This window comes from Peromyscus eremicus, chromosome 6 (genome assembly GCF_949786415.1).
Source record: "Peromyscus eremicus chromosome 6, PerEre_H2_v1, whole genome shotgun sequence".
NCBI lineage: Eukaryota > Metazoa > Chordata > Mammalia > Rodentia > Cricetidae > Peromyscus > Peromyscus eremicus.
The window spans coordinates 7,276,867-7,291,099 of record NC_081421.1 but is presented as its reverse complement, the minus strand read 5'-3'; positions in this window follow the sequence as shown (position 1 = coordinate 7,291,099).

The following is a 14,233-nucleotide window of genomic DNA, read 5'->3' as shown; positions in this document are numbered from 1 at the left end:
CCCAGTGGGTATATCCATAACAGGACCCCTGCACTTATGGCTCAGGGAACATCAAGGAAGACTGTGATGAAGGATTGTGAGAGCCAGAGGACCAGGACCATTGCTATGAGATTGTGTCTCCTAGAAATAGCAGGTAAACAACACCGTGAATCAATTATTTGGCTGTCTAAACATGACCCAAGCAAAAACAGCATTAATAGACAACCTATGGAAGGGAGACATATCATGGGCTACCCCTACGTAAAGAACTATAGGCAACTAACGACAGCTGAGAGGGAGAGAATTGGTCTTTGCCTGCTGCTTGGTTATTTAAAAGCTACTGATCAGCCCTGAGAACATATACATAGGAGCAGAACTAACAGCAGGGTGTGTGTGCATATTTATGTATACGTATGTAGCAATGATAATCAAAACGAGCCTATCAATTTGTTAGAAAGAAAGCAGAAGACATCACAAGGTTGGATGAAGGGAAGATGGGAGGGGTTAAAGGGAGGATAGGAAAAGGAGGGAATTATATAATTATATTTTAACTTAAAACTTTAATTAAGTCTGTCATGCAAAGCAAAGTATAAAAGAATGAATTCCCACTCACAATGACAAAAACATCAAGAAAAATACATCACATTTTCAAATGTGTATGTCTGAATAAAATTACTTGAATGAGCTGAGGAGTGAAAACTGTAGAACACTGATGAATTGAAATGGACACTTTACAAAGAACTGGAAAAGATGGTTTGATTTCTTTATCAGATAATTAAATTTGAAGGTGCCAAAATGTTAGTTGTTTTACCTTTACTCAAGTTCCTGCAAACTGAATGTCTTTAATTCAAATGATAATTGGTGGTAAGTAGAGATCCTGATTCTAGGAAACATTCTGTAGACATTCCTAAGGCAGTGAGCATGATGATGTGAAAAATGGTGACCAAGTCTCAGCCAAGGAAACTAAATAGACCTTCATGATTGAAAGGAGCCAGGAAATTATTACCGGAAAGACAATCAATAAAAATCAGAACTTTGAAAGTGAGCTGTGTCTTAGCAACTGAGAGGATAGAAATGTTCAAATGGCTAAAATAGAGGAATTTGCAGTTTTAATGGCTGTAAGAGATGAGGTGATCTGCTGGAACCAAATTCCTTATAGTCTAAGAAGCTAAGCAGAGAGTCACTCCCGTTATTCTAGCTTTGATGGATTAAAAGTGAAAGTTCCGTTGACTAGACAAGTGAGGAATCTACAGTCACTCAAAACCAGCCCTGATTAACTCAGTGTGAAGTAACACCAGGGATTATGCCTCAGAACAACAGGGGAGCAGGAGTCACTCTCAGCAGGGGGAAGGAGACTGCTTGCTTTGATGTGGTTAAAGCAGCCTGGAGGTGATGAAAAAGTTTTATCTGGATTACTGGACCAGAATACACTGTGTATTGTCATATCTAAAACCCACAAATGCAAAGTAGGTATACTGGCAGTGTAACTAAGTTAAATGTATGATATTCAATTCTGTGGGAGTTACAAAGAAAAAGTAGAATAACACAGTGCTTCATTAACAAAATTAAGAGGACTATATTCTAATCAATTGTAGGACATTGCATAATTTAAAGGGTGGTGATTTACAAATTATATTCAGTTAAGTAATATTGTTAGAAAAGCATATATATATATATAAAATCATAAATTCTTTACAGTGAGAAAAAAAACATGTTAGCCATGCTATTACACTAATTTGCAGTTAGAACAACTTGGAAGTAATACAAGGTCTAAGACTTCCTGCTAGCTCAGAGAAAGCAGAAGCTCACAGTGAGCTTCCTCACAATTTATCACAACTGTTTCTGAGCAAGTGAGTCAACTTCACATCAGCCTTTTCTTATACAAATATGTATTTTTAAACTCTAAAGCCCTCCAAATCATCGTTTTCTGCTTGCCAATAGTATAACAAACAAACAAAAAATTTAAAGCACACCTTTCACATAGTACATATGCTATTCAAGTTGCATGGAACTAAATGAAAACAATGTAAAAATTCAAATGTCAAAATCCAAATATCATTAATAAATGATTTCATAGGGGATTAGTCATTACAAAACATGTTTACATAAACAACTATGAAAAATGAATTCTAGACTGCTTAGCACAGCTGGCTAAAAGTTACGTAATCCCAAATTTTGTGGCCTATGTTTTAGTGGAACTTTCCACAGACTTGCTTTTAACTCGATGCTTGGTAGTGAATAGTACTTTTGGCTGGTGGCATCTTTGCAAAGGCAGTGCAGTTCAGTGTGTGTCGGGCCATTAGGTCACTTCCTGAGATGCCAGGAACGTTTAGCCATGAGTCGAGGCATATCCTCAGTGATCTAGAGTGGGATTCCCAAGCTTTTTCCCAGGAGCTGCAAAGAAAGACACCAATCACTCACAGATGTCCTTCATAAAGATGAGGTGCTGGAATGTGCTCATGGCATGGAATCATTTAAGAAGTTATAAGATTTTTGTAGTTGTTTAAGATGATAAAAAATAAGTTTTGTAATTTTCTCTGAGAATTTCCATTAGTATGTAAATAACCCCATGAATTTAGTCACTACATTGGATGATGTATCTCTGGAGTATTTTACCATCCTCTTTGTCTTTTTTCCATTTATTCAAGCTAATAATGTTCTTTATTTATACATAGGTAGGCCATGTGCATTATTATTGCATTTTACTTCTAAATAAGTTATTAGTATATTCATGTTTATACAAACTAATGGAATTGATGCTTGAATTTCTCATTTGATGTATGATACCTGATGCATCATGTTTTGTTTTAGCATATTTGACAGATTTACCAATATTGTCAATTTTTTTATTAGGAAAATGTGACTGTAAATCCAGTATTTGAGATGGTTTTTATTAAAAAATAGAGGAAAAATACTTTATAATATTATGCTTTTAGAGACAGATAAATCATGAATCAAAGAAATGAATATAGTTAATTTCTACATATATGGACAAATACATTAAGCTTAAAATTATTTTATGTGATCATTTAATTACTAATAAAATAGGCCTATGAAAATGATGGAATTGGATCTCTGTTTTACCACTAAGAATGAGAGTCAGGGTCCTGGTAATAAATGAACAGCACAGAACAACGGGTTGGGAGAGCCATGATTTATTCAGGGTATCTTACTGAGTAACTACCACTTCTCAGTGATGGTTCACAGGATGTGATTTAAGACTTGACTATTTTTATCTGTAGTAACCTGGATGAACGTCTATCATGAACACTATGGTAGGTATTCGAACTTCTCACAGTTCTAATTATACCTTTTATCGTGTTGGGCTTCATGGTAAAGATTATGTCAGCCTTCTGATTTCAGTATATGTGAGCTACTAAATGTATGTTCACTTGACCTTTTTTAAGAGGTTTGCTAGGCATTTTGAATTTTATATCATATTTTAAAATTTTTATCACTTCTATATAATATTGAAAATCTCGTTTAACTACTGAGTTAGGAGCATTGTGTTGTTTGTTGTGACTATATCATTAATCTGCTGTGCATTGTTTTGTTAAACAATGTGTAAGAGAAGTCAAATCATGTTTGGTAAATTTACATTCTCAGGTAGAGTATTGTTTTCATTTCTCCTGACAATAACTTAAGATTTCATTATATTGAGATTTTTATGTTGCAAATGCAACAAAACACAATGATTTAGGTAAAGATAAACATTCTGCTCTAAACTCAAATGTTTATAGTATAAATGAGTACTAAAATGAGAGTGTGGGATGACTTTTACATGGAACACTAATGATATTCAATTATTCACTGGAAACAGGCATGCTGCGTCTCTCTGTGTACTCATTCATCATCTAGAATCATCTATATCAGCAGAACACGCAGGAATTTGAGGAGTAAAGTAATTTATGGCACTAAGAATTACACGCATTGGGAGACTATTTTTACAAGTTTTAAACAGATGGCTTAAGACAGACAGCAAATAGAAGTAAGTTTTTTTTTTTTTCATGGCCAAATTGCCTTTCATTGTTTGAAATTCTAACAACTCAAACATATTGAATGTGTTTATCTATGAAATTTTATCTAGTGACTTAAAAGGTGTATGTGTATTTTTCAGAGGCTAATGTTGTATTGCACGTTTTTAAATGTTGTTTTTTTTATGAAAACCTATTTGGTAATATTTTTTGCATTAATTTTAACTTAATGACTATTGTTAAAAATAATAATACTAGATTGCCATAACTCCTTTTGGCAGAAATCTGTATGCAAGGCTCACTTTCATTCTCTGAATTGTTGATTGATCTAGGAAAATGGATTATTCTGAACACTGAATTAAATTCTCCTTGAGTGTAAAGCAACTAGAATTTAAATGGAATACACTTAGACCATAGAAATGCTGGCATAAAATGGAGAGACTAAAGTATCTTTAGAGGTATAAGAATTAGAGATCATAATTTGAGCTAGGAAATTTAGGTCATGTTGATGTTATGGTTAAGCAAATACCCTTAGAAAACTAAAGTGTCCTTCATCACAAAAGCATAAAAGCAAAGTTTGAATGATTTTAAATAATTTTCCAGCCTCACTGTCAAATGCTTTCTAAAGAACATTCAAGTGTATAGAAAGAAAAATTATGGTTTGTTGCTGAGGAGGTCTTGCTCTACTTAATAAAGTGTTGCATCGATTTTTTTTGTTAAAATAAACATTGATGAAATATTTCAAAAAGCATGGTAAGAAATAATATTCTCAGATAAATATACTTGCAGTGTAATTTGAAGATCTGTCTTGTCAAAATGAAAGGCTGTGACAATAAAGTGAGTCTCCAAAGCTTGAATGCAATAATACAATAAAATTAGAAAAATACAAATAACATTCTATATGAATGATGTAGGTTTTTCTCTCCTTTCTATAATTATAAAATTAAAAATGTTAATTTTGGCAAGAACATTAAAAGGAAAAATGCTCACAAACAGGAAAATGTGTGATGCTGACTTGATATATAGTGGATTTTTGCTATTGTATATCAATGCCAGTGTCTGCACAGGCATATTATACAGGATATATATGAAGTAACATCTCTCTCTCATAATATATGATTATACATATATATGTACCTATGTATATATAAGTATATATAAGGAGTATCATAAATACATACATGTACATGTGGAGTAATATATATATTTATATGTGTATATATACACATATGTGTACATGTATACATATGTGCACATATATATTACTTCATGTATATCATGTAGAGTATACCAATGCAGACATTGGCATTGAAACACAATAAAAAAATCCACTATGTGTTATGTATGTTACTCTATATAGAGCAGTAAGATAAATAGTATAACTATTCTGTATTATCAAATCATGTAGAATCACTGATACTCAATTTTAATTCAGTCCTTCTTGTCAAATATAATAATATGTAATATATATTTTTATATATTGAATGGTTAATTTCACAAATTAAAAAATCAACCGGAAAAACAGTGGGTCAACGAAAACTGTTAGCTTTGGACATCTTAGTTTGCACTGGGTAAAGATAGAAACTGATTTTATGGAAGTGAGATACAGGTCAAGTTACTGCAAACTCAGATATAAGATTAGAGTTCCAGCCATAATGACATTAACAGAATGTCAAGGATTCTGGACTGTGAGACAGACCGACAGTGGATTACATCGTAAGTTCTGTGTAATAGCTTGCAGTCCTTAATAAGTATTTTACATCGCCAAAGCATGTGAAATTCCTTGCTACTCAAACTTAATTCTGTCCCTTTTATCATCATAGTTTCTATTATTTCCAATCAATTTTCCTGGAGAGTCCAGATAAAAATATGTAAATCACATTTTATTTGGAGAACTATATATTATGATTTAATAAAATTAAAAAATTTGCCTTTGTACTTTGATAGAATTTTACTTTACTCTAAATTTATATAAATTCTGTGTAAAATTGCATATACAAATATATAAAGCTTACTATTTCTACATTCCTCAGAAGATATTTTCTTGCATTTTTTAAATATGACAGAATACATAATAGAATAAACTAAACATTAGGCCACCTTAATGGTATGGCCCCAGGTCATTTAGTGGGCATTTAAAGGTTAAAATTACTGCATCTGTCAAGCATTGTACTGCGCCAAGCAGATCTGTAAAGTACTGATAAAATACTAGTTCTTTCTTCATGTTATCTAAAAATCATTATCATGTGGTTCCAAGAGCATATCATAGCTGTATTTTCATGGCAAAATTAAGTGTGCATAGAATTTCAGGATTACTTATGTAGAGAGGAAAGCATTAAATATGTGTAGCCATTAAAGACAATTTACTTAGGGAAAATAGAAAATATGTGGTAGCAAATGTCTAAAATTCCAGAATTTGAGTTTCAGGGGATGACAATATTGAGTGCTACATGTCATACATAGTGAGATCTTGTCTTAATAAATAAACAAACAGAGAAGTGATATAATGTGGATAATATATAAATATTATTTGTGATACTATTAAAATGTACATAGACTTGGGGACTTGAAATTAAATATGTTTTACCCAAGTGAGATATTTTCTTAAGTAATTCTTTATGATTGTTAAGAAGATTTAATTCTTGTATACAGCATAAACTTTACTTTAATATGACAATGATACTTATAGAGATATTATTTTGAATTGAGTATTTCAACAAAACAACAACATATGATACGTAATCATATGCCTGTAACATTTAACTTTCACTCAAGTGATAACTAAATGAGTAGAAATGGCAAATAAATATAGTGATTTTCCCTGAATCATAATTAACATTTTAAAGTTCACTAATAGGAAAGTGATTGAAATACTGCATTGTGTTCTTAGCAGAGTAATGATACTTTAACTAGACAGAAAACAATAAGTGCTCAAAATGTCTTATGAAACATAGGAAACTACAAGTTGAAAGCATTCTTCATCCAATACAGCATTCAGAGCTGTAAATTTTTTGTTTCTTAAGTAAAGAAAGTCTGTTATTAATACTGGTACTATGTAGTAGATTTTGTGGAAAGTATGTCTAGATAAATTAACTCCGAGGTTTTATAATAAAATATAGATACAATAAATATTAAATAATCAAAACATAATAGTACTTAAATTTGGTTTGTGACATTTTGTTAAAACCAAAAATAAATAATTATGTAGCCTGAGAAAAAGCATAAATATTCTTGAAGTGTAAGCAAGTGAAATTAAATGTTAATTATGACATTAAAAGCCCAATACCAGGAGGCCATGTACATAAAATAAGTTTGAGTAATATGATATTTGAAATACATCTTAATATTCTAAAATTTCCTCCAAAATTTACATACATAAGATCTCTCCTGTTAGGGCAATTAATTTCAAAATTCAAATGCATAGTATGACTAAATGTGAGAGATAAAAACAGCCACACAAGGAATATTGTCTGCTAACTACACCAAAGAACAGAACTCTCCCCGGCCACAGTTTTTTGTTGTTGTGTTTTTGTTTTTAATCACGCAGGACAGGGAAGTCTGATAAGTAGGCCACCTCTAAGCACAAGGAGAATCATATGGAGAAGAGCTGTAACTGGCACAGCCTCTCATTCAAGAGCGCTGCTCCAAGACTCCGTTTAAAATTATCAGGGGCACATTATCTGGGTGCACAACAAGAAGCAATTACTGGTTTAATTAGCCAGCATTCACCACATCGCCCTCTTTCCCTTTGTTCTACTGCCAGGCAATTTTCTGCAATCATTAAGCAGGGGACTGTAATTCCACAATGACCCAATCCACAGTTCCTTCTTATCACATTGGAATATGTTAAAGTTATTTATGACTGTCCTCAATAAGAACTAAGTCCACTGGGCACAAAACACTTCAGGCTTACAAATCAATACAATGCTATATTCTAAATCTTGATCATGGTTAATACTTTTATATTTTATTTTAGATACATATTTACCATGAATTAGATTAAGAATATTGGACTGAAAGGTACTAGATGCAAGGGTTTTCACAAGTTCTAAATATGAGCAAGTCATTTTGTCCCCAGTGAGGATTCATAAATAGCAGTGAAAATATAAATATAAATTTAAAGGGAAAATATGAAATTATAATTTGAAAATGTGAAGAAATTAAAAATGCAAGTTATTACAAATTAAAGCAAGACAAATACACACTGTATCAAACACATGTATCAGCCAAACTGTTACGGATGTTGAGAAAACAGTTATTCACAAAAGATGAGTTTTTAAATTTTGCCTTACTGGAAAATAAAGATTAGTTAAAAGAGATCAGACTAGTTAAGCTTCAAAGCTGTCATTAATATAAACAGCCCTTTCAGCAGCAATGTTAGTAGAGTGTGTTAATGCAACCAAAAATATGTTAGATATAACACAACTCTTAGAGCCCATGAACTGGGCCATCAACCTACCTGGGCCATCCTTACCTATTATGCTGTATAGACTAGAATATGTTTCAGATATCACTATTACACAGAGACAGAAATCTACATACACCTTCTATCTGGAGTCTATAGGGCTGGAGGGCTGTCACACTCTCTATGCACTCATTTTCAGTGGCCAGAAAGGCCATTGCTGACCAACTCAAGATCCCGGTAAGCCTTTTTCATTCGCATCCCCTAGCTAGAGAACTTGTTTTATGCATGCATATTTACACACATGTATGTATTTATGATGGGTACATCATAACACTCTGCCTTCCTCATGTATCTATATTTAGATCTACCACAGGAAGTTGAACTTAGTAGATTCTACATTCCACCAAGATAAGATTTAACCATCACTGTGTGTATTTGATTACTGGTTAACTTATTTGTGGTGTTCATGCTTAAACCCAAAGCCTTGTACGTGCTTGGCAAATACTCTGCCACTGAGCTTAATCTATAGCCCCATAACTTGCACCTTTAGAGTAATCCTTGTTCAACTCTCCAAATATTTTGCTCACTCCAATTCAAGATTAATATGGAAGTTCTTTTTCACTCATATCTTTCTTTTTGCTCTTAGTGGCACTGTTTTAATTGTTCCTTACTATGAATTGTAGCTGAATATATATCTTCTGTTTTTACTATGAAGACAGCAAGAGTGTATAGATGCTCCTACATGGAAAATATGTAAGAATAAAGACAATACACTGTAAGGATATATGTACAGACATAGGGCATAGGTCCTATGACCATGCTAAATTTGATTATTTGGGGATAGCCAATTATTTATAAATATAATTGTCCATTGCATATAGATTGAATTGTATATTTATGACCAGATGTGAAATAATCAGTCCCCAATATGTCAAACTTAGTTGGACTTCTTTTGATACTGCTCTGAACGTGTTCATTCATAGTTATAGACACAAATGTTATAAATTATAAATAGACTTTTACAACCTAGAGATTGTCTCATACTTGGCCACAGGATGTTTTAAATTAGTTTGTACATGTTACTAGACTATAATTTGAATTTTTCAGCTTTCAGTTTATGGCATTTACGAAAATTTGTTAATTTTTAAATTGGGAAAATTCTCATATTCTAATTGATAAGTACTACATAATCATAAAATAGACGGTCAGGTTTTGTTTATAATGGAGATTTTATGTAGATTTCTATGACATTAAACTCCCTATTTCCCTTACATTCTGAAAGCCATTTATTCCATTAATATTTAACTATTTCCCTCTTATAAATGGCACTTCCAAACAGCATACTGTGTTCTAGTCTTTGTTAAAAATGTGATGCCAATACATTTTAGATAATGTATGAGAGGAAAAGTTTTGCTATTGTTGCAGTTCTGTTTTCTACTTGGAAATAATTCTTGATATCTGTTTCTTCCTGTTATTTCCATAGTTTCCTCTCTTCCTTATCATTCCATCTTTCTTTAATAAGTATTGATTTACTTCCTGTCTTACTTCTTATATTATTTATCTATTTTTTGCAAGTCTAACTTGTGATGGTGTAATTATTCTCCTTAAAATTTAGTACTTAGTGCTGATTTTAAAAAAGGACATTGTCAATTGGTGTTAATAGTAGTTTTACAGGATCAAGCTAGTTTTGAAGTCATTTATCATCTGTTTTCTAGTTGTCAGAGTCATGAAAAAGAGTATAAAATATTCTTCCATTTTTCATCTTCATAAGGACCGATGGTGCTCTGTAATGCGGCCAGAGTTACAACCACACACCTGGAGTTCTGTGATCAAATTCAAAGGTTACACATGAGATAGATACCTGAGTCTTGGCAGATCGTTAGCAGAGGATGTTCTCTGGATTACAGTTTCATGTTAAGATTTCTGATTTTTGGTTATAGATTAGTATGTGAAATTACAATCGAGTATTAAGAACTCTATATTTTTTATGTGCTGAACTTAAGCTTTATTTTTCAAAATCGTATTTTCAGTATCTTTTACTAATATATTGATGGTATGTTTATTTAACAGCCACAAAGTTTTGGTTATCCAATGATCATTCATAAGGATAAAGTACCATAATGATAAAGTTATTTTCAAGATTAAATTAGATGAATTCTATATAAATATAATATACAATATCGGGCACACAGTGTGTATTTGAGAAATTTTAGATCTAGAAATTATCATATATGGATAGTTTTTGTTTCAGTTCATGTTTTGCTAAGATGTCTCAGCCTGGTCATAATCTAGGAGAGTACTTGCCATTCAGTGCTCTGACACTCTGAAATGTGTTGATGCTAAACTTACAAAGAATATAAGATCAGAAGACTCATCTGTGGTACACAAAATGTAGCAGTTGTGCATGGATAATGAAGAAAATTCACACAAGCAGAGAAGTAAGATGTCTCACTAAATAGACTACACAAGTGAAATAAGAGACTTATTCCTAATAAGTATATTTTATAAATTATTGCATTTGATGCCTGACAATAGAAAACCTTAAGCTTCTATTTTGTTGCTCAAAGAAATAGAGATGAAGTATCTGATTTGGGGCAGGTCTGAATGCATACCTAATGTTGTTTTTCCTGTTGAAGAGCGAGTCCTATTGGACAAGGTCACAGGACATGAAAACATAAAGCAGAGCATGAGAAGGCTACCAGAAGAACAAGGTGTGATTTCTGAATGATGTTTCGTATTGAAGAAAGGTTAAAATATGACATCTCAACCCACTGTGGCTTAGAAGAATTCGATGGCCACATAAATGAGAATATTTCAAAATGGTACATTTATAGCAAGCATATTTATTAAAATGCTCATCATTTAAAATCCTTATCAACTTCTCATCCTTGGTTGTTGAACACAATGCATTTATTAATTAACCTTATTCTATGTCTATCAACAGATGTCATTGGAAATTTAATATTAAATGTCATCCTTATATCCTAGATATGAAAATTAGAAATAAAGCTTTTGTGTGTTTTCTCTTGTAAGTAGGGATAACAAGGCCTTAAGCAGAATAATAAAATTACTTTAAGTAATTTGGTATTTTTAGTACACATTTTACTCCTGATAAGTCATAACTTCCTTATAATCCTATCCCAAATAGAATCTGAACAATTAGTCATAACAATAGACAAAACATATATATATATATATATATATATATATATATATATATATATATATATATATATATATATATATATCCAATTGTGTGAAAGCTACACATTATTCTATGACCTTAGCCTCTTATGTATTTCTTGAAAAGGAGCCAACTGGTATTTGCCTGGTATAGTAACCCTTTAAACTGAGTGTCCTGATGCCATCTGATGGCTATGACTGGCAGAACTGGGGATATAGAGAGAACAACCCTTACTTCATTGCCCTCCGCATCAATTTCTTGTGGACTTTCTTGACTCTATATGTAGCACTCATGCAGCAGGGCATATTTGCTATAAAATTAACAGTTCCCAAGCACCCACATGGAAGCAGACACCCAGGAAACTAATCTATGTTAATTTATAAGTAACCCAATTTTCTCTTTTCTCATCCAAGACAATTCTGATGTGCTCTTCATTGTTCCTGGTATTGTCCTCAGTGATATGAGACCACAGTAATCCACACAATGGCTGTTTCAACAACCCTCCCTGCCATTCTCTTTCCTCTTATCTTCTCTCCCTACCTATAGTGGTACTTGTCTTGGATTCTACTTTGAGGAAAAAAAATTCTCAGTGCAGGTGAGTGACTACAAGGTATAACTTTTAATTAAAACACTTGCTGCTGTCAAATATTTCATGATCATATTATTTCAGCACAAGGCTTTATTTCAAGCTGGTTTGCTTGTTCCCATATGCCACCTGCTTTACTTCTCTCCAAAGGAGCTGAACCTACCGGGAAGCAGTTAAGGACAAAGGGCTCTTACGCTTAGCCATTGGTGTGGTCTAGACACAGGTATATGGCATGCACGTGACACAATGGTGCTTTCTAAGAGTACTCACTGGTTGTAGCAGCTGTATCTTCCTGTGTCATCTACAGCACCTGCTATGATCCATTACTCTCTTCCATCCTTCTAGTATAGAATATGGCTGCCAATTTTATATATCAGCAACAGGCAGAATGCCTCTAGGACTCTTGTGGTACAAATGGATATCCTGTAACTGCCCTACATGTAGTTGTCTAGTCTCTTTTATCTGCAGCCATATAAATGTGAATAGAAATCGACAGTAGTCTTTTCCCCCACAAGTAAAATTCCAAACTGATATGAACACATACAATTTGTCTACATTCAAAGCCAAGTCTATGAAAATAGCATGTTCATGTATGTACATGCATGCACACATGTACACATGCATACTTTTTCTTTTATCTCTAAAGATGACTTCCTATTATACCCAAATATCTGTGGATGAGTAAAGACTATACTGAAACATAAACTTTAAGAAGTTTGAGCTGCTCAATATTTTAAAATAGCAAGGCTTGTTAATAACTTGGAATATGAAGTAACTAACATTTTAATCCTGAGAATTCCTGCAAAAGCCCCATTTTCATTCTGTAGAGCATTTCAGATTATTTTGACAGGAAATGAAGGTAATCTATTATGTGATTTCAGTTTACAATTTATGTATATAGCTATGTTGTTTGCCATGTTATTTCTATTAAGTGGGAAAATGTTATACACTTTGTATACACACTAAAGTTTATTGCTGTGGAATGGTCTGTATGTCAAGTGTGTTGCTGATTGGTCAGTAAATAAATCACTGATTGGCCATTGGCTAGGCAGGAAGTATAGGCGGGACAAAGAGAAGAATTCTGGGAAGTGGAAGGCTGAGAGAGAGACACTGCCAGCCTGCCAGCCGCCATGATGACAAACAGCATGAGAAGATGCCGGTAAGCCACGAGCCATGTGGCAAGGTATAGATGAATGGAAATGGATTAATTTAAGCTGTAAGAACAGTTAGCAAGAAGCCTGCCATGGCCATACAGTTTGTAACCAATATAAGTCTCTGTGTTTACTTGGTTGGGTCTGAATGGCTGTGGGACTGGCGGGTGACAGAGATTTGTCCTGAGGTGGGCCAGGCAGGAAAACTCTAGCTACAGTTTATCAGAGTCTTCTCATGGACAAGAGGTTAATTTATGTTTCTATATTTTTCTTGGACAGCACACACCATCTTAAAGGAAATCTGATGCTTGATACTGTTTCTCTCCTTATCTTTATGCATGCTCTCAAATCACTGTTTCCAAAAATATGTAAATGACTTTCAAATGGATTCTTCACCATTGCAAAATAATTTGCTTAAATAGTGTCCACTTTCAGTAAATGTCTGGTCAATATAATCCTATAGTATATAGTCACGACACACATAATAATTAGATGCTACACATTTCATTGCTTGCTCATCATATTTTTTTTATAAAATTACACAATCTACTTACTAAGTTGTACTGTCTAAAATAGTAGTTGATGCATGATAGAGTTCAACAAATATTTGACTGAGAAATGAAATTACATTTGAGTGAAACTTAAGCCGGAATTACTGTAGCATTTAACTTTTCCCTAAGTTTGTTAATTAATATTAGTCATGGTTATCAGTTTCCTCAATTTTGTGTCACTATACACAGATTCTAATTAAGACAGACTGACTTATCTAAAGGTATGTGTAACAGAAGCAACATAATTTGATTATTTTTAAAACAATTTTAATTAGGAATTTATAGTTTTTACTAGCTCCACTATTAAGCTAAAACTTACAAATAAAATTACATTTTAGTGCTAAGCAAGGTAGGTCATCAGAAGCCAAATGTTTTCTAAGGATCTTACAATGCAACACCTGCA